The following is a 20,919-nucleotide window of genomic DNA, read 5'->3' as shown; positions in this document are numbered from 1 at the left end:
CACACACACACACACACACCTAAGAACAATTTAGACAAACCAGTCAACCCGACATGTTTTTGGACCGTGGGAGGAAGCCGGAGAACCCGGAGAGAACCCACACACGCACAGGGAAAACATGCAAACTCCATGCAGAAAGATCCCAGGTCGGGAAGCAAACCCAGGACCTTCTTGCTGCAAGGCAACAGCTCTAACCACTGCGCCACTGTGCAGCAAAAAAGTTCATCTTTAAAGAAAATAAAAATGAAAAGAAGTTGTAAATAATTTCTGTAAAATAAAGTCAAAATAGTGGGATTTACATCGAAATGTTAAAAGAACACTGCCAAACAAAAACAAAACACAACAAAAAAAAAAACGTCATAAATGTTCTTTTTTTTATTTAAAGGGTCCATATCATGGAAAATCCACTTTTTTGGAGCTTTTTATCAGTTGATATTATTTTTTCCTCATGAAGAATACCCCCAAACCCATTCATGCATTTTGCTGTTTCAGCTGCAAACGTTAGTTTTACTTTGAAAATCCTGTTAAGCATAAAGCCCAAAAAGACAAAGTGCAGAAAACTAATAAATATCAAAGTTAAAACCAGGACTTAAGCTGCCATTTGTTAATAGTTTTTGTGTTTTCAATTCAGCAAAAACCTAAATCAACATAAAATTCCAAAATCCACCTAAGCATCACAATACCAACATTTCTCGTGTTAATAAAGGAATTTTCTATTTGACATTAAGTTTAATGTTTTACATCCGAAAGTAGTTTTCTAATGCTTTAACTTCATTAAACACAAAGTTAAACTCATCAACGCGTCCAGGTTTCAGAGGTTCATCTATAAAATATTCTTTCCCGCTTGAAGTGAGGCTGGATGTTAAACTCTGATTGGTTAGCATGAATCGTATCAAACCTCTCGGCATCAAAGCAAATCAAAGCCGTTACGTCTGATGTTTGTTTCTGCTCAGGCACAGAGGATTTCCGAATCTGGAATGTTGGAAAATCAAAATCAGTACTTGATGGCACCCTTTCTTAATGCAACAGGCGACTTCTTTGGAAAACCTTAAGCTGTTAGAGATCCCTGAATGCCGGCCTTCCTCCAGTCTGCTGTGAACGGTCAACTCCTGAATGACGTCTGTTTGTTGTTGATGTTTTTTTCTTCCAATCCTCTCTTTCGGCTGTGCATTTTGCTGAAGCTTTAGCCTCTCATTAAATCAACCGAGGAACTGCAAGCCTCTATAAACATCAAATCTATAAATTGCATGGATGGTCTTACGCTAGGTCTCAGACAGAGCTGTGCTTTGATGAAAACTTCTGGGACAAAAACAGAAAAAATAACTAGAGATTCTCAGGCAAGAAGAGAAAGTCTTGTTTTGACACCAAGATTAATTTACAAGTTTTTCCCTCACTGGCGAAAAAGAAGGGGTGTTGGGGGGGCAGAGGAAGATGAGAGGAGCTTTTGATATTTATTAGGCCTGGACCTCACCAAAGACCTCTCCCAGGACTGCCGATGTGACAATTAAGCCAGGTTGTGCTTTGACACTGTTTCCATAGGCAAGTAGCCAAAGTATATCTCCAGTCAAAATATCTATGCCAGCTAACAAGCTTGTTCCCTCTTCGTAGAGCTGAGAAGAAAGGGCGGCTGCAGCCTTGAGACATGAACAAAAGCAAAAGGATAAAAAAAAAGAGGATGAGGGGATTGGTGGGGAGGTTGGGCGTTAGAGGAGAGTAAGAGCAGGGGCATTCCTTTCCAAAAGAAGCCGCTGGAGTTTGCTGAAGAAAATGGCGTGAGTGGATAGTTGTGATCAAGGTGTTGTCTCGTCTGCGAGGGCTGACACAATGGGCGCCCAGATAGAGACCAGGAGCTGGGTACGCCAGCTTTTGTTGTGCGTTAATGACCCTGCCTAGACTCCACCCATAATGCTCCCTGCTCTCACTACACCTTTCCCATTTAGCCCCCAGTCATGTCAGCTCCGCTCTATCTTTGCTCAATCTTCTCCCTCATTTCACTCCTTTTTTTAAACGTGTGTGTGTTTCCATGTGTGTGTGTGTGTGTGTGTGTGTTTGCTTGAAAATGCTCTTGTCTTAGAGGAGCTCCCGCTACACAATGGCCATCTAAACTCATTAAGAAAATTCCGTAAAGAGCCATTAACAAACGGGTTCTCTTTGGCCAGAGATATCAGGTCTAATTAGGTGACCGTTCTTGACAGGGTTGCAAAAACAAAAGGCGCACTCGCGTTTGAAAAGGTTCAGGTCCCGCAATGGGCCTCACGTATTTTTTTCTTTTTCTCTCTTTCCTCTCTTCCTCATTGCCAACTAATGACTGTGGGTTTAACAACAAAAACGAAGAAAAAAAAACTACCTTTCTTCCCTGGGAAGGCGACGGGGAAAAGGTTCGCCATTCCAACGAACAAAAGCCTTTCCACTACGGGACCTTTTTCCCCCTCGCCAGGTGATTCTCTGTCCTCATTTACGAGACAATGAAGCCCTCAGACAGACTTATTGTAAACACTTTGCATGGGCTGCTAAATGGACTGCCAAAGCCCCCTACCCCTCACCCGTGCCACCCACCTCCTCTTACAGTGTCAAGTACAGTGTTGATTGCTGCCAGTTTTGCTCTGCGGGAATTTATTGTGGTGACACTGGAACAATAACGTGAATGATTCAAGACATTTTGCAATGACAAGAATAACGTCTCCTACTTTTTGCCTGATTTTGGAAGAAAGATGTTAACTAAGTTGTCAAGGTCATTTTGAAATTTCTATGCTACGACACTAGGGGGAAAATGTCATGAGACATGAAAAATGCCACCAACAATGCTGAATGGAGACCTGAAAACACAAAACCATGAAACACTGAATACGTGTTTAGCCTACGTGTTGTGGATGAGGTGTGAAGACAATCTTGGAGAAAGTATGTTAGCAGACCATCAAGAACCTTAAAACCCCATAAAAATAAAAATGTAGTTCTGTAGTGGATATGAATCCAGTTGTAGACCCTTCTGGAACCCTTGACCCAGCCTTGGATAAAGCCTAATCTATACTTCTCCATCAGCTCCGCGAGGGAGGGATGCACCACATTGACAGACATTTTGCTCTTAGGCTTCTCCGTCTTCTGGGGAGTGTTGCAAAACAATTCCCCGCCAGGACAAAAGGAGGGCGTAACGCTGTTCTGAGGTATCCTGCCACCATTACAGTCACGTATCCGGTCCACGACATAGTGTTTACAATGTTTAATTCTATTTAATTCAAGTTTATTAATATAGCGCCAAATCATGACAAGAGTTGTCTCAAGGTACTTCACATAATAAACATTCCAATTCAGGTCAGTTCATTAAGCCAATCAGAAAAAAGTTTCCTATATTAGGAACCCAGCACATTGCACCGAGTCATTGACTAGTGTCAGAGTCTTTACAGCAATCCTCATGCTAAGCAAGCATACAGCAACAGTGGAGAAGAAAACTCCCTTTTAACAGGAAGAAACCTCCAGAGAATCCTGGCTCAGTATAAGCAGCCATCCATCACGACTCACTGGGGATCAAGAAGACAGAGCAGACACACACACACACCAAGTAGTATTTCTATGGTTACATTGTGATTTCTTAGTAAATATTCTATTTGGTGAGAGATAAACTTTATTGTATTTATCCTAGTGAATCTTGTCCAGATCCAGGCTAACATCAGATTTTAACCATAGGCCCTAGCAAATAAAAATGTTTTAAGCCTAGTCTTAAAAGTAGACAAGGTGTCTGCCTCACGGACTAAAGCTGGGAGTTGGTTCCACAAAAAAGGAGCCTGATAACTAAAAGATCTGCCTCCCATCCTATTTTTAGATATTCTGGGAACCACCAGTAAACCTGCAGTCTCAGAGCGAAGTGCTCGGTTAGGAATGTATGGAACAATCAGATCACTGATGTATGATGGAGCTTGATTATTAAGAGCTTTGTATGTGAGAAGAAGGATCTTAAAATCTATTCTGAATTTAACAGGCAGTCAATGTAGGGAAGCTAAGACAGGAGATATATGATCTCTCTTTTTAATTCTCATCAGAACTCTAGCTGCAGCATTTTGGACAAACTGAAGACTTTTAACTACATTCTGTGGACGTCCTGAGAGTAATGAAATACAGTAATCCAGTCTTGATGTAATAAATGCATGAACTAGTTTTTCAGCACCAATCCTGGAAAGGATGCTTCTAATCTTAGCAATATTCTGAAGGTGGAAAAAGGAAATCCTACAAACCTGTTTAACATGGGATTTGAATTACATGTCCTGGTCAAAGATAACACCAAGGTTCCTTACTTTAATCACGGAGACTAATTTAATGCCATTCAGATCAGGTGATTGACTAAGCAATTTCCTTTTCTGGATTTCTGGTCCAAAGATGAGAACTTCAGTCTTGTCTTGATTTAAAAGCAAAAAGTTTTGAGTCATTTATTTTTTTTATGTCTTCAAGACAAGCCTGTAATCTAACTAACAGATTAGGTTCATCAGGATCAATTGATAGATATAACTGAGTATCGTCAGCATAACAGTGGAAGTTTATCCCATGCTGTCTAATGATTTTATCAATTGGGAGCATATATATAGTAAAAAGAATTGGTGCAAGCACTGAAGCCTGTGGTACTCCACAAGTAACCCTGGAGTATGAAGATTTGTCATGTACGTTTACATCTAAGAAGACTAGAACAGACGCAAGATTCTTATCTGAGGCCATGAGAATGGCGTTTGTAACTTTCACTAATGCAGTTTCAGTGTTATGATACTCTCTAAAACCAGACTGAAATTCCTCAAACAGATCATTAGTGTTTAAATGCTCACATACTTGGACGGCCACTATTAAGCAGGCTAAAACACAGAAAATGTGTGTTTTAGCCTGCTTATGTGCTACAACAGTGGTTCCCAAACTTATTTAGCCGCGCACCCCCTTCTATGTCCCGACCATGTCGACGCCCCCCCCCCCCCCCCCCCCAGCCCCCACATCGGGGCATGGCTCTCTCTCTCTCTCTCTCTCTATATATATATATATATATATATATATATATAATATATATATATATATATATATATATATATATATATATATCAGATGTCAAGCTTAACAGAAAGGGTTAAAAAAATTCCCCATCACTTTCATTTTTTAAATAGTAATTAATAAGCATTCGATATCATTACAATTTCCTTTGATTTCATTTTGAATAAATATTTAGAGTGCCCAGGTAGCACATAAACAATGCAATTTAACGGTTTTCTTAAAGTAGGAACGTTTAACCTGTGCGGCCAGAGCGCTCTCCTTCCTTCTGCTCTGCGTAAACCTGAGCTGATCACCTACTCGTGCGTAATCAAATGTCTATAGGGGACAAGATATAGCCATGATGTTCACTTTTGCCTCAGACCGACTTATTGCTGTTTTATGGTGTGGCTGAATCTGCGATCCGCTGTCATGCGGACCGGAATAACAAATGCTGCAGTGGACTTGTGGTCAGGTTCGGAGTCACTGGCTGGAGCGGACCCGACTCATCCCAGAAGCTAATATCTTAATTTGACCTTGAATGAAAAATAACTTCTTAAAAGTTTTTATCACGGTGGAGGCAGCGTTCATTTCTGCCTTCAGTCTGACAGCGGGCCGGAGTTAAAGCAGCTTGTGCGCTTATTGATTCTGTGTGTGTGCGCGCGCGGCACAGCCGCTCAAGTCACCGCGTCTCGCGCTATTTAAACCAATGTTGTAAAATTCCTTCTGCCCAGCCCAGATGTGCTCACTTGTGCACCCGTGAGCCGTGGTTCAGCCGGAACGTGTCTGACCTCTGACAGACGCACTCTGAACTTCAGATCTTGAGCGCGCTGTTAATAGCCTGAATGGGAATCATTTCTTGTTATTTTGTTACATCCACGATGTTCTGTGTGTGAGGTTTACAACGTCAGAACACCTGAATGAGACAGGTGTTAATTACAATCTGCCAGAATGACTCACCACCTTCAGATTCTTCCAACACCGTTAAAAATGATCAAATACGGAACATATCAGCGTGCGCAGGCCAGAGTGCTGAAGCTTGGCGCATTGTTATTATGAAGCTATGGCACATGCGGAGGACACGCGCGCAAAAATATACTTGTTTTCAATTACATTTATTGTGTCCACTTACTTTTTCTTTGGCCCACCCACAAATGAGTTTCTACGCTAACGGTGACATACGACAGACTTCTCTGAGCTCCGCAGCCATTACACTTTTCACCTCGCGCACCCCCTAGCGGCAGCTCGCGCACCCCCAGGGGTGGGCGCACCACACTTTGGGAATCCCTGTGCTACAATAACTCAGAAATATTCTAGTACAGAGAATTTTATTTTAATTTTAGCGAGCTACAAACACCGAAAAGCTACACGTAGTGCAACACTGAAAACAGGAAACGCCTTACTGCAGATACTGCCACCTACAGGGAGCAATGGACGCTGGATGTTGATCATGAGATTAATGTATTTCATAAACTTTTCAACATGGACAAATTTGACCCTCATTCCCCTCCACCTCTTCATGCGATCGGCACCTCGAAACCATCGTCATATATATATATTGGACAATTCGTGTCCATAGGTTCCAATTATAAGTTTTTGTGCAAAAATGGGAGGTGGCCACCACCGCCATTTTGACCGTGTCACAGGTTCCGTCAAGCCCAGACAATTCCCTAAAAGGGAAAAAAGGTTGAGCTGAGGGTTATAAAGCTGGGATCAAATGACGACACTCATCGAACTGAAGCGATGTAGCTACAAGCTAACCCAAAGCTAACGCGGAGGTGGGAGCTATGCAAACGGAGGTAGCTACCTAGCTACAACCGGAGTTTACTGTGCACAACACCGGAGCTTCTGAGTCAGAGATGTGCCGGGCTGAACGCTGGGTAAAACCGGGTGGAACACAGAGGTCTCCCGAGAGCTCCACTAGCCGGCAGCTGCGCAGCAGACAGGCGCTGCGATCAGAGGTGCGCCGAGCTGCCGCTGAGGGGAGGGGACCATACCGATAGTCGGAAGCCAGCTCCACCAACATGTTATATTTCAACCCATTTTCATAAGTGCAGCATTATGTTAAATGCACTGAGTTTTACCCTATTACATTTAAATTTCATGGTTAAACAGTACATGTTAAAATCTAAGCTCAGCTAGCGCAAGAGCTGCAGTGACCTAAAATCATCAGCATAAATACATAAATATAATTTTACTTACCGAAAAAAATGAAGGGAAGACTCCTTGGGCGCACTGTTAGTGCAATTAATACCACAGCAAGTTATTTTGTCCAACAATTGCGCAAATAATATCCAAAAAGAACACACAAACGCTACAACTAATGGTCTAAGTTGAGAGAATGAAAATCGTGGAGCAGTTTTAAGGTGAGGCCGAGGCTCAGGCTGAGGCCTTTCGTCGGAGCTAGCTCTGCAGTCACGTGGGTCTGATGCTCATTAATAATTCAGAATTTTAGGCATTTGATGCACTTAAACAGAAGAGTGACAATAAAATTCACCCCTCTCAGAGTTGTCATGAGTGTAAACTAGATCATTTAAACCAAAAACATGTTTTGGTACCAGCCTGTAAACATGTTTATTTCTGCTGTGAAATTGGTATTTTTAACATGGGAGTCAATGAGGATTTGCTCGCTTCTGTCACCATCCCCCAGTGGATGAGGGTGGAACTGCAACTTTTGTCACTTCCTGTTTTGCTTCATATCCAGACCCGAATTATGAGGGCTTGCTCGAAACCTATATTTCTCGTCTTTTCCATCAATGAATAAAGCGATTGCTGCACGTCTATGAACTCCTTCATTGACGGGTGAATAAACATTCATATTTTCAGACTTTTTACGCAATACGTTCTTTAATCTGTTCCATGTCTGCCACAATATATCTTTTCATTTTTTGAAGTGTCAAAGATGGCGCTGTTGACGGATTTACAGGAAGTAGCGTCCTGACCAATCACAAGCTTGAAGTCTTCTTCTTTTTCAACGAATAGTTAAAAATGTGGACACGTGTCCATCACCCTTAGCGAGCTAGATGAAGAGCTCTTTCACCGATGCAATAATGGCTTTGCGTGTCTCCGTACCAACACAGACGAAAAAGTATAAATTAGGCTTAAGGCTTGGCGTGGGTGACTGTAGTTCAGGAGTTAGGAATTTGCTCTGTAACTGGTAGGTTGCAGGTTCTAACCCAGGCTCCAGTTGCCATGTCAGTCGTTGTGTCCTTGGGCAAGACATTTCACCCTCCTTGCCTGCTGCTGGTGGTCCGAGGGATTGGTAGTGCCTGCGCTCAGCAGCCTCGCCTCAATGTGCCCCAGGGCAGCTGTGGCTTCATTGTAACTCATCAACACCAATATGTGAATGGGTGAATGACTTAATGTAGCATAGAGCACTTTGGAGTCCTCTGGCTCAGAAAAGCATGCATGTGTTTTTGTCAGTTTCCTAACAATGTGTGCATCTGTGTTTACAGAAGCAGGTGTCTTTGAGGCTGCCTAGCACCTTTCAGTGGAGGCTTACAGCTGTGATTTCTCATAAAGTAGTCCCAAGTCTAAAATGGCGCCTGTGCTTCCTTTATGTTACTAATTATTTTCACTTGCAGTCAGTCTGATTATTTAGGTCACCAAGCAGAGTTGAGATCACTACCGAGTGATTTTAAGGACGTTTTTAATAACAATGCTAGTTGGATCCATTCACTTCCTGTGTTTTATGCTAAGCTAAAGCTAAAGGAGGCAAGCCAGGTCAGGAGAATGACTGGGCTGGTTAAAAATTGTTTTTACCCACTTATCCAACTCTGGGAAATATGTCAACAGACAATTTTTAATTTTGAGTGGAAAATCCCTTTAATGTGGTTTTATGGAGAATGTTTCAATGAGAAGTGTTAAAAAGCATATGAACATTTAACACATGACGCTTTGACCACACAGTGGTGATTTCCAAGCAGAAAAGCAGCAAAAACTCGAATAGTGAGCTCAGATTTCTTTATTTCTGGTTTCGTCTCCTGAGCAGCTTGATATCTATAGCATGGACAAAAGCAGTACATGTAATTTGTGATTTTCCACATTTATTCCTTCTATCTTCTTTTTTTCTGTCACTCTTTTGCCAGTCACTCCATCTGTAAATGGTGTCAGACGTTAACGTTTGTTTTCGCTCCTTATCCGCATCTGAATCTCTTTATGTTTGGGACCTTTGCAGAACAAGTAATACATCCACGTTGGAATGAAAAGATCTCTCACCGTAATGCGTTGCGTTGCAAAGACGGATGACGTTGACCTTTGTTCTGCTTTATATTGCATGGGGCTGCGTGAAATATGCCGCCTGTGTTTTCTGTGAGAAGCTCAGCATAAATAAGACAGAAAAACTTTGATGTGGTCTTTATTTACTCAGACATTAATGGCTTTTTTTTTTTTGTTGTTCCCTGCTATGATATACTGTGTTTGCCATGGGAAAGGAGCTTTTCACAGCGTTTGGATGTTTTTCTAGGAATCTCTGTCAACACTAAAGAGAGCTCCACTAGCAGTGGTTTTATCAACTGTTTCACTCTGGGAAATGACATTTTCTCCCCTGTATTAGGTGCTGTGTGTGCACGTGTCTGTGTTTTTTTTCTCTGTTTATGACTGAACGTACTCTTTAGTTTTAAGCTGGCTTTTATTTCCAGACTAAAGAATTTTCCCATGTTTGCAGCCGGGTCCAACACCAGCAACACAACAGTAACACAATTAAGGAAATGGCCCGTGGCAAACGTTGATTATTCCCTTGCAGTTTTTGGTCTTATCTTAAGTTAAGCTTCAATCACACCTATAGTTTGTTTTCTTTGGTCCAAACCGGAGTGGAAATTTTGATTTGAGTATAGTTTCTCATCGCCCAGCTACAAGGCAACCGTGGGTTGTAAATAAAAGCTGGTCACAGAGCCGTTTCTGTTTCCTTCCATTCAGAATTCCTCATGTTGTTTCCCATCACTTGCTTGTATGTTTTGTTTCTAACAAACTAGGTTTTGGTTCTCAAAGAACTCAGGCTTTTAAAGCACCACACAAAACTGGGCAACAGTTTAGAGAGGGACACAACTGATTTCTGTTGTCAAATTCTGTGAAATTACAAACATTTAACATATTTTAAAGGTTTGGTTGACTGAAAAAAAACATTTTTTGATGATTATTTCTGATTATAATTGATAACTCTGAGTTTTTCATTCAGGTTGAGCATGAAAACAGTCTCCTACACCCTTCACCTGCAGTAGCTTCTGATAGAAAATGTATGGTGAAACTCTAGGATTTTAAAATCTTCACATATCTATGTCACACTGTGAATTTGCATTGCTGGCCTCGCCCACCTTGGCTCAAGCCCGCCCACAAGATGGCTTTTTTTTTGCAGCGAGGAGAAAGAGCAGAGAGGGTCGTGGTGATAGCGAATTTGCAACGATGCATTCTGTTAGCCAATCAGAAGCGAGGAGAGTGCATAGTTGTGTGTTGGTGCAGACGTTAGCACTGTTGCCTTGCAGCAAGAAGGTTGCGGGTTCAAAATCCGACTGCGGCCTTCTTGCATGGAGTTGCATGTTCTCCCCATGTATGAGTTGGTTTCCTCCGGGTATTCCAGTTTCTGCCACAGATCACAACATGCCCTATAGGTTAACAATTGTGGGTCACTTTAAATAAACATAAACAAAACATACCATCAATAATAATGAGTAATCCTGCTGTTTTCAGTTCACCTCTGCACCAGCAAACTTCTGCATCTCAGAACAGGAGCATCATGGCTTTTTGTTTTTATTTATTTATTTTTTATGACTCATAAGGCATTGATTTACACTAGAGAATACTGCAAATGCATTGAATAAGTGAGTAAACCTCACCTATAAAACTTTTACTTACGATGGTTGTTTTATCGTTTTATCTTTCTTTTAATCATCATATGTTTTGTGGTTGTGTCCAGCACCTTGGTTTGCTGATAAGGTCATGGAAGAATCTTTATAAATAAATAAATGAAATAAATGAATTATAGGAAGTTTATGCAAAGAGGCAAAAAGTGTTGATTCTTCTTCTAGACCTTTGCAGTTCACCCAAACAGACTGTTAATCATCTCCTGAACGACATCCTGACTGATGGAGCTAATACTTAAGAGTTTGTCAGAATGTGTTTTCCCCTTTCTACTTTAGAACTGGTAAAAAGGTGCTCAATGGAATAATTGTGTAGAAAGCTGTAGACCAAACTTATTGATAATTTGTACATTAAGCCAATTCGTTCTGACTTTATCCTTTTGGTCCGGTGTTTGGTGATGACAGAGAACACCATCACCAAACCTGCCGTTGGATGGTTGGAGGAGTTCCTCTGGGAGGATGTTTAGGTACCATTATTTATTCATGTCTGTTCTGAGGCTAAACTGTGAGTTAGCGGTGTGAGAATTATTATTTTTTCAGATGCTCCAAACGTCAGCAAAACTTGCTTTTCTACAGTCGAATTCCTGGACCTTCAGCAGAAAATCTGTGTGTTCCTGATGGATTTCCTACAGAAGCCTGGCGTCTTTGCTGCCCTTCTTGACACAGGCCATCCTTTAAATCCTCTACAGGTGCTGGCCAGTAAATTAGAATATCATCAAAAGGTTGAAAATATTTCAGTAATTCCATTCAAAACGTGAAACTTGTACATTATATTCATGCAATGCACACAGACCAATGTATTTCCAATGTTCATTACATTTAAATTTGATATTCATAAGTGACAACTAATGAAAACTCCAAATTTGGTATCTCAAAAAATTAGAATATTCTGAAAAGGCTGAATATAGAAGACACCTGCTGCCACTCTAATCAGCTGATGTAATCAAAACACCTGCAAAGGCCTTTAAAAGGTCCCTCAGTCTTGTTTTGAAGGCACCACAATCATGGGGAAGACTTCTGACTTAACAGCTGTCCAAAAGACAATCATTGACACCTTGCACAAGGAGGGCAAGACACAAAAGGTGATTGCTAAAGAAGCTGGCTGTTCGCAGAGCTCTGTGTCCAAGCACATTAACAGACAGGCGAAGGGATGGATAAAATGTGGTAGAAAAAAGTGTACAAGCTCTAGGGATAACCGCACCCTGCAGAGAATTGTGACGACAAACCCATTCAAAAATGTGGGGGAGATCCACAAAGAGTGGACTGCAGCTGGAGTCAGCGCTTCAAGAACCACCACGAGGAGACTCATGAAAGACATGGGATTCAGGTGTCGCATTCCGTGTGTCAAGCCACTCTTGAACAAGAAACAGTGCAAGAAGCGTCTCGCCTGGGCCAAGGACAAAAAGGACTGGACTGATGCTGAGTGGTCCAAAGTTATGTTTTCTGATGAAAGCAAGTTCTGCATTTCCTTTGGAAATCAAGGACCCAGAGTCTGGAGGAAGAGCGGAGAAGCACAGAATCCACGTTGCATGAGGTCCAGTGTAAAGTTTCCACCGTCAGTGATGGTGTGGGGTGCCATGTCATCTGCCGGTGTTGGCCCACTCTGTTTCCTGAGGTCCAGGGTCAATGCAGCCGTCTACCAGGAAGTTTTAGAGCACTTCATGCTTCCTGCTGCTGACCAACTTTATGGGGATGCAGACTTCACCTTTCAACAGGACTTGGCACCTGCACACAGTGCCAATACCACCAGCACCTGGTTCAAGGACCATGGTATCCCTGTCCTTGATTGGCCAGCAAACTCGCCTGACCTTAACCCCATAGAAAATCTATGGGGTATTGTGAAGCGGAGGATGCAATACGCTAGACCCAACAATGCAGAGGAGCTGAAGACGACTATCAGAGCAACCTGGGCTCTCATAACACCTGAGCAGTGCCACAGACTGATCGAGTCCATGCCACGCCGCATTACTGCAGTTATTGAGGCAAAAGGAGCCCCGACTAAGTATTGAGTGCTATACATGCACATTCTTTTCATGTTCATTCTTTTCAGTTGGCCAACATTAGAGAAACAAACATTTTTTCATTGGCCTTTAGAATATTCTAATTTTCTGAGATACCAGATTTGATGTTTTCATTGGTTGTCACCTATAAATATCAAATTTAAACGTAATAAACATCGGAAATACATTGGTCTGTGTGCATTGCATGAATATAATGTACAAGTTTCACGTTTTGAATGGAATTACTGAAATATTTTCAACCTTTTGATGATATTCTAATTTACTGGCCAGCACCTGTATTTGCTGCAGATGAACTCACACCTAATTGCTGCAGATCCTGAGCAACATCTGTTCGGACGATGGCTCAATCCCATAGATCTACATTAGAAGAGGTTTCTAGTGCTTTTGGACATTTTTGGCACCTTGAAGCTTTCTTCAGGATTATTTGGGATTATGTTAATTTTCATACCAAAGAGGGACCTTCTGATTAACTGTTCATCTGATTACTCTTCAGACCTCTGTAATTTGTGTATCATAAAACCTGAGGCTGCAAACTTTGACTTTATGCATATTTGTTTTTCTGTTAAACCTTCTTAACACCAAAGTCCAAACCCTATAAAACAGATCTCTAAGAAAGTAAAAAGCCTAATTTTAGACTTTTTTATCTTATCTTCAGTCTAAAAATAAAATAAATGATTCTCTAGAAAAATAGCATTGCTTAAAATAAGGTAAATATTCTTAAATCTGAACCAAATGGTCATAACTGGAGTAAAACAAATCTACCAATGGGGCATACAAAGTTTGCTTGTCTAGAAATCTTAAAAGAGCTAAATAATCCAATTTTAGGCTAATTTAAGCATTTTTAGCCAAGCAACTTTTAAATACCAAACAGATTTTTTACTCAGAACAAGAAAATTTAGATAATATTTACAAATGTTTACCTTATTTAGGCAATGAGATTTTTTAAATAATTTATTTTCATTGTAGAATTAAAAATAAGATAAGAATTTTTAAAAAAGTGATTTTTTTTACTTTCATAGAAATCATATATATATATATATATATATATATATATATATATATATATATATATATATATATATATATATATATATATATTGCAGTGCAGTTCTCTATTATTACAAACTAATTAATATTTAAATCCCTCGCTCCCTCCTGAGTGGTTGTGGTGGATATGAGATATTTTGGTCTCATGCATGAAGGTACAAATTGGAGTGAGACAAACTGGGGATTCAGTTTAAAGTTGTATTGTTGCTTCTGGAACCTGAGACTTCCTGTTTCCTGTATAACAAAAATGGCTTCTTTCAAAACCATGTCCTTTTTGACTGAGAGTTTAGACCGACATGTTGTCCGTGAACAAACTAACTCACACTGATAAAGTCAAACAGCCGCTCTCGTTCGACAGGTGCCAGGTGAAACCTCAGCTGTCACTTGGGCATTTCCTCTCATTGGTCAGGAATCTGGACTGTGTCTCCGGTGTCCCAGCGCTGCATTCCTGCTCACCACAGAAATCCGTGCGATTCTCCTCCTACCTTAGCCGAAGAGGTTAATCGCCAACAGGTGCTGGATTAGAGCTGCTGGCTCAGCTGTTTACCTTCACAGGAAATGTGTTCCTCTGCCAGATCGTTGTTACAGTGGGATTTTATGACAGTTGATCACACATTTCACACAGAATCTCAGATAAATTTACACTTACACCTTACATGTTCTAACACAAATATCTGCACATTTTTTTAAAGAAATAAATTATTTTTATTTAACAGACATATCTGTGTAGAACCTATGTAGTAAAACCCACCTGGCGATGCATTCAAAGCTGCAGGAACATTAATGCATGCTATTTCACATGCAAATCTCTCCATCCCCTCCTAACTGAGCAGACAATAGGAACTTCATGGTCCTGGCCTTCTGTGAGAAATGCGTTGGTCTTGTTCATGAAGTTGCAAATTGATTTGCAATTTTTGGGAGACACATTTTTGGACTACGGTAGAGAGTTATGTTTCCCCATTAAGGCTAAATCTCATGTCATTTTCAGCCCATTCCCTCCTTCATTAACAATTTTGAGGGATAAAGGTGTGGCATTTCTGTAAAATGAAAAATACGTGTAAAAACAAAAGAAACAATTTTTGATTTCTGTATGGATAATTGCATTTTTTTAGTAAAATTTGTAGTGGCTATGAACATTTTACATATAGATTATTAAAATTTAGAATGTAAGGGTTGGATTGATGTATAACAGGTTGAAATATTCCCAAAAGATGGCCCCACAGCACGTAAAAATGTAAATGTAAGTTCTGGCGAACAGCTGACATGTCTCCACAGCCTTCATTAGTGTCTACAGGAGTGATTCATCACAAAATTAAACAATTTATTGTGCTCATGATGTACAACATGCAGGAAACGTGCTGAAAAGAGACTGCAGCAGTAGCGTGTCAGCTCCCAACAGGGACCAGCACTCTGAAGTTGCAATTGCGAAATTCTGGCCACAGAGGGTGGTGGGGTCTGAATGACTTGTCATTAACCCTGTAGAGGATCATTTTAGCACATAGCGGCTCACAAAAAGGATTTAAAAATATGAAAAAGTTGCACAGTGTGACTTTAATGTGTGCTAACTTACACATTAGAGTGATGACGTGGATCTTTGCTGTCCGGGTGCACTTGGGAACTGTTTTGATGTCATGCATTCAGGTGTGAATTATAAAAGTCACTTTAAAGAGCAAGTCACCCCTACCAGATTCTTAATCAACTCTCACTTCCTGTTTGAAAAATGCAACAAATGCTGTTGCCTAGCAGACAGTGAGGGCGGAGCCGCTAACAAATACACACACACACACACAGGCTCACAACGGCATTGTGACATCATAATGTACCAGTTTACATCATAGCATACCTCTTAGCCAACAGCGGTGGCAGATTTAAATTCCAATGCATTGCAGAGTTTTTACCCGACGACGGTGCAACACTGACAGTTTTAGGCAGAATATTTAAATTTTAACTAAAATGCACTGAAGTACCAAATTATTGACCACAATTAGACACACATTTATATAGTTTATCAGCAAAAAAAAGTTGATTTGGGGGTGACTTACTCTTTAAATGAAACTTTATTTAGACTTTTTTTTCTTTCACGCAAGCTAATTCCCAAGTAAACCTTCTACAAGTGAGTTAGCCATGCATTCATGATCTTTAATAGTGTACCTTGCTGGAATCTGGTTGTTTATCTTTTTTATTGACATCACTTTGTTTTTATTTAAACCCAGAATTAAAACGTGGCTGAACAGCTGATATCCATTCATTATTAACAGATTAATGAAACCGTTGACCTTCGACTGTTTTCTCTTTTGATGACATTTAGATCATTTCTATTTGTCTCCTGCTTTCATCACTCTGCATGAAAACACAACATGAAACAAATGTGTTCACACACACACACACACACACACACACACACACACACACACACACACACCTTTCTCCCTGCATTTATAGCTCCTGGACTTCTGAAACTCTGTTTGCAATTTAAGGCTGCAAATTAGAAGCATAAGTCATCTGTTTCCCATAATCCCCCTGTCAGACCAGGAGCTGGCTGACCCCCCACACACTGAACACTTGAACCCTGAACTTGTTCCTGCTTTTATTTAGCTGTATTTTACAGTAGAGAGACGCTGACGTTTTTTATGAATGGTATTAAAAGATGAACCCATCAGTCGAACGATGGGGGAGAAAAAGAGTCGATTCAGCGGCAGAAGGTTTTATTTGCAGGAAGAAAAAGAGCAGGTTCATCATTGATTCATCTGTCTGGGAGTTTACTCTGTGACATAACATCCAATAGCTGCAGTGTGTAAACACTTGTGATTCTTAATACACCGAAGGACTCTTAACCTGTCACAGGCTCCTGGTTTAACATATTACTGGTGACTGCAGAGGCTAAAACGCTGCACATGTATGGGTTTGCAGAGCAAATGGTGCGTTTTCTCATGTGCATACCTCTCTGAGTGTGTAACAGTGGCTCATTCTGAGTGATAATGCAGCAGTTCTGCAGGCATGTGTGAGAAACCCCGGCAAAGGTGACGTGTCGTGCATGTTCACTGACAGCTTTATAGCCTCTGTGGCTCGAACAAGATTATGGGAAAGGAAGCACACACACACACACTCTCAAGAGACACACTGGTGCTGGCTGCGGTCCAGCGTGCTGCAGTCAGGTGAGCTCCAGGGTTCAGCGCTCATTTTCTGAACAGCAACAAGCTGGCGCCCAGTAAACACACCTACAACTTACTCAAGTGGAAAGCTGAACTGCTGAGGGTCGAGATAGGTCGGTGGGGTCGAGTTCACCGCTGTGATTATCTGAGTGGACAGCCGGCTGATTCGAAAAGGCTCACAGTGTGTGTTTGTAGGTGACTTTCTTTTACTCATGGTGCAGTTTAAGATCATTTGTGTTGTTTTTCCTGCAAGTTATCTGCATCAAATTAGTAAATGTGATGTTAAACTTGCTATTTAATGCAAAGAACGTGTCTCAAATGGACACAAATTGCTGTTGCCTCCATTTGGTACAAAAACTGAGTCAAACTGGTCGCTGCAGTTCCTTCTAGATTTCTGTTAGAATCTCAGATTAGGAATTTTCTAAAACAATTAAAAAGGTCATAGTTTCTTCTTTGGTACAAGATCGGCTCGGGGTCCTTCGACTGCAGATGACGTCAAAGTACGGCAAACCCACTCGGACAAAATACACTACACATCTATACTGTTGGAAAGAATTTAGCAGTTTCGTTATTAAAATAATGTTTCTTACGACATAAGTTTGTGTTTATAATGGTATTTGTAAAATAAAACACTATATTGTATTCATAATGTTGATCTCCTCTTTGAGCACATCCCTTGAAGGATCATAGGTATTAGCAACACCTGTGAAATTGTATTTGCAGGAAAGAAGTGTGTCCCGTTTATTGAAGTACTTTGTGTTTAGAGTTTTTGACGTCTTGTCCATGCGTAGTTCAGTTACGCTCATAGCTGCTAGCCAAAACTCCGGAGTTAAAAGTTTTCTGGCTTTACTAAAATACCTGTCTGTACTTATTTGATTGATGGTAGTTTTACTTTCTGTTAGACTCCAAATGTAATCATTTGGCACGTTTCTAATTCATAATTTGTAATAATGTAATCGTTGATATTAGCATTAGCATTCCTATGGGTTTTTCCATGTATATTAGCATTGTGCTAACCACTCGGTGCCAAATTGCAGCCTTTGCGATTAGAAAATCCCCTTTTGTCACATCGCAATTTAACTGCACATGAAATTAATCGTTCAGCCCTAATATACATGCAGCTCTATGCTAAAAGTGTATTTTCAAAGAGGTAATGATGGATTTCTTTGTAAAAGTTGTCCATCTTTCCAACAGAAAAATTTGCCTGGACCAACGTAACGTGATTAAGTAACTTCCGTAAGGTTCATGTTCAGCCAGTCAACTACTTTGATGTTATCGGCAGTCAAAGGACCCCGAGCCGATCTTGCACCCGAGCAGATCCTGTACCGACACCGGCAGACACGTTTATAAGACACACCGTTGTGGTAATACCACGCTGATTAGCCAGCATTGTGTGCTGTAAAAAGGGCTTTTCACTTTTGACCTGGTTCAAAAACATTACATACATTTTATGTTTTTTTGTAACTCATCCGTTTAGATTAAATTAAAGCTTGAAATGATGAATAAGTAAGGGTGTGTCCATTTGATGAGCCATCTGCGCTAGTGGCTTGGTCCAAGGAAAGCCTCAGCCTTGCTCTCATGTTTAAAGTGTTACAGAAGGCAAAAGAGTCACTTAACTGCAGTTGTCTGGCTAAAAGCACCTGTAAACCTCCGTTAGCTTCATTAGCCGTCTGCCCCTAACCTCACAGCACCTGTCTTAGCTCCATGTTTGTGTTTTCCAGGAGGCAGCCAAGGATGGCCAAGGCCAGAAGAAGTTGATGTTTATTTCTGCTGTCTTCTACCAGATCACCGTCTTCTTGTACGAATTGTCATAAAGGGAATTTTTCTTTGAAATAAATTCAGTCATATAGAGGTTGGTGTTTAGTTAGACTCCTATAATCTTAAATCAACACACTTTACCTTTATTAAAAGCAATTCCCATTACAACTGTCCCGTGAAGAAGCAGGAACGGTGAACTAAGTCCACAGATGTCTGGAAAAGTAACAGCAACCACCTGCTTCCCATTTTCTGCTCAGGATTCAAGAGACTCGGAGAGGAAGTTTATTCCCGTCCAGAATCTCAGACCAGGTGCTCGGGATGAATGGGAAGACTATTAAATGCACTCGCTGAGGATCTCTGATCCCTGGTGGGCCCTTCAGCTGCTCGTCCAACAGCAGAGAGAAGGAGAACAGGTTTTCATCTTGTAATCGTCCTTTAGCGTCCCAGATCCGTAGATGTAAATGTAAGTTGATCTGGGGAACAAAAAGCAAAAAGCCTCACATTATCTGAGTAACAACATCCTCACGATCAGCGCGGTAACTCCACACCGAACACCATTACCGTAGGACTCGGACATCAGCGATATCTGTCACAGATTCGCCGTAATGGCTTTAGACCCTGTCTGGAGGAAATCTACATGCACCGCTGTTAACCCCGTAAGAAACAAGGAAAGCATTTGACTGGAGCCGTTGAAACTCCTAATTAGGTTGAAGTAGGTCTCTTTGAAGCGACGGTGTAGGAGAAAAAGCAAAATGTGAAACATTTTCGGCCTCATTATAAGTTATCTAAAAGGCGAGGGCTCGTGATAATGAGGGCCATCCAGCAGGATGCGATGCGGTGGGAAGAGAGCGCCTAATTGTGTCAAATGGCTGGAAGTATTTCAGTTTGAATTACGGGAGAAAATAAGGCAAAGATGCACAACATGGGCGAAGCGTACCGTCAGGCGTTGGGGTCAGGAAATAAACGAGGTGATGCAGGAACCACGGCGGCGTTTTCTCTAAGGGTTGAAGTCCAAGATGTCCTACACTTCATCAAAGTCGCACCCCTAGATTTAGTCAAATGTCATAAATCATATTCATATCACACTACAAAAGAAAATGCCTGTTTCTCTTCATTTAGCAGCAAAGATGAGATTTTCATTAAGATTTAATCTTTGGAGTCAAAGTAACCCAAACCATAACCGTAAATATTTAAGGTTTGATGGTTCATTATACGTTATAATACAATTATTTGGATAAATAAATAAAAATGAGGGAGGTGTGACATTTAGAAAACTAAACTATTTGAATAAAATACATCAGCAAATGTTAAAACGTTACAGAAAACACAAATAAATCAAACAAATAACACTTTTGAAGACAGATGATCAAAAATCCAAGTGAGTAAAACACAAAACTGAAATGAAAATATGGAAAAAAAATATTCTTTTTCAACTGCCAAGAAAAAACTAAGAAATCTTAATGTTTTTAAAACATATTTTTGATTATAATAAAGTCTAATATATTTTTGTGTCTAAAAATTGTTCAACAATGAATTAAAATAAATAAATGTGTAAAAATATAAATCAAAACTAAATTATTTAAAAATGGAAAAAAGAAACTGTTTTGAAAACTACATTTTTTAAAAATGTTTCAATATTTTAATCACAAAATATCTCAATAAGCAGAAAGAAATGTCATTTAAAGCACAAATCCATATTCAAAATGTTCATTAAAACTGCATCAAATGTTCATAATAAAACTTTACATTTAGATCACTTGATTTATTGCATAATAAATTATTTTAATATATGTGCTCAAGAGAACATGCAACAAATCTATAGCTTGCACCAAAATAAGATAAGAATTTTTAATATAAAAGTTAGAAAAATTAAAGTTTGTCTCATCTCTTCATTTTATCAAATCCTTCCATCAAATTTTCCACTAAACCAGTCAGGTCACGGATATCCAAGAGAGAAAACCAAGAAATCATTCATCCAGATCCTCCTAAAGATCCCAGAGCGTTCAAAGTGCAGCGGGTTCCCAGCCTACACATCTAGACAGACCGTAACTGAAGCTAAATGATTTTGTTTTGCACGTTGGTCTAGCCACA

General features: G+C 40.3%; 1 long non-coding RNA gene across 1 annotated transcript in view; it reads left to right on the top strand.

Moving 5' to 3' along the window:
- The window catches only part of LOC139068914 (uncharacterized), a 58,553-nt gene extending 38,292 nt beyond the window's left edge, over positions 1–20,261 (top strand). Inside the window, exons 2-3 of the long non-coding RNA XR_011520164.1 lie at positions 18,792–18,868; positions 19,086–20,261. This is a non-coding gene — a long non-coding RNA (uncharacterized lncRNA). The remainder of the gene's footprint in view (positions 1–18,791; positions 18,869–19,085) is intronic.
- Positions 20,262–20,919: the final 658 nt, after the last annotated feature.

This window comes from Nothobranchius furzeri, chromosome 3, assembly GCF_043380555.1.
Source record: "Nothobranchius furzeri strain GRZ-AD chromosome 3, NfurGRZ-RIMD1, whole genome shotgun sequence".
NCBI lineage: Eukaryota > Metazoa > Chordata > Actinopteri > Cyprinodontiformes > Nothobranchiidae > Nothobranchius > Nothobranchius furzeri.
Note: the sequence above shows the minus strand (reverse complement) of the source record. Positions and strands in the feature narration are given on the sequence as shown.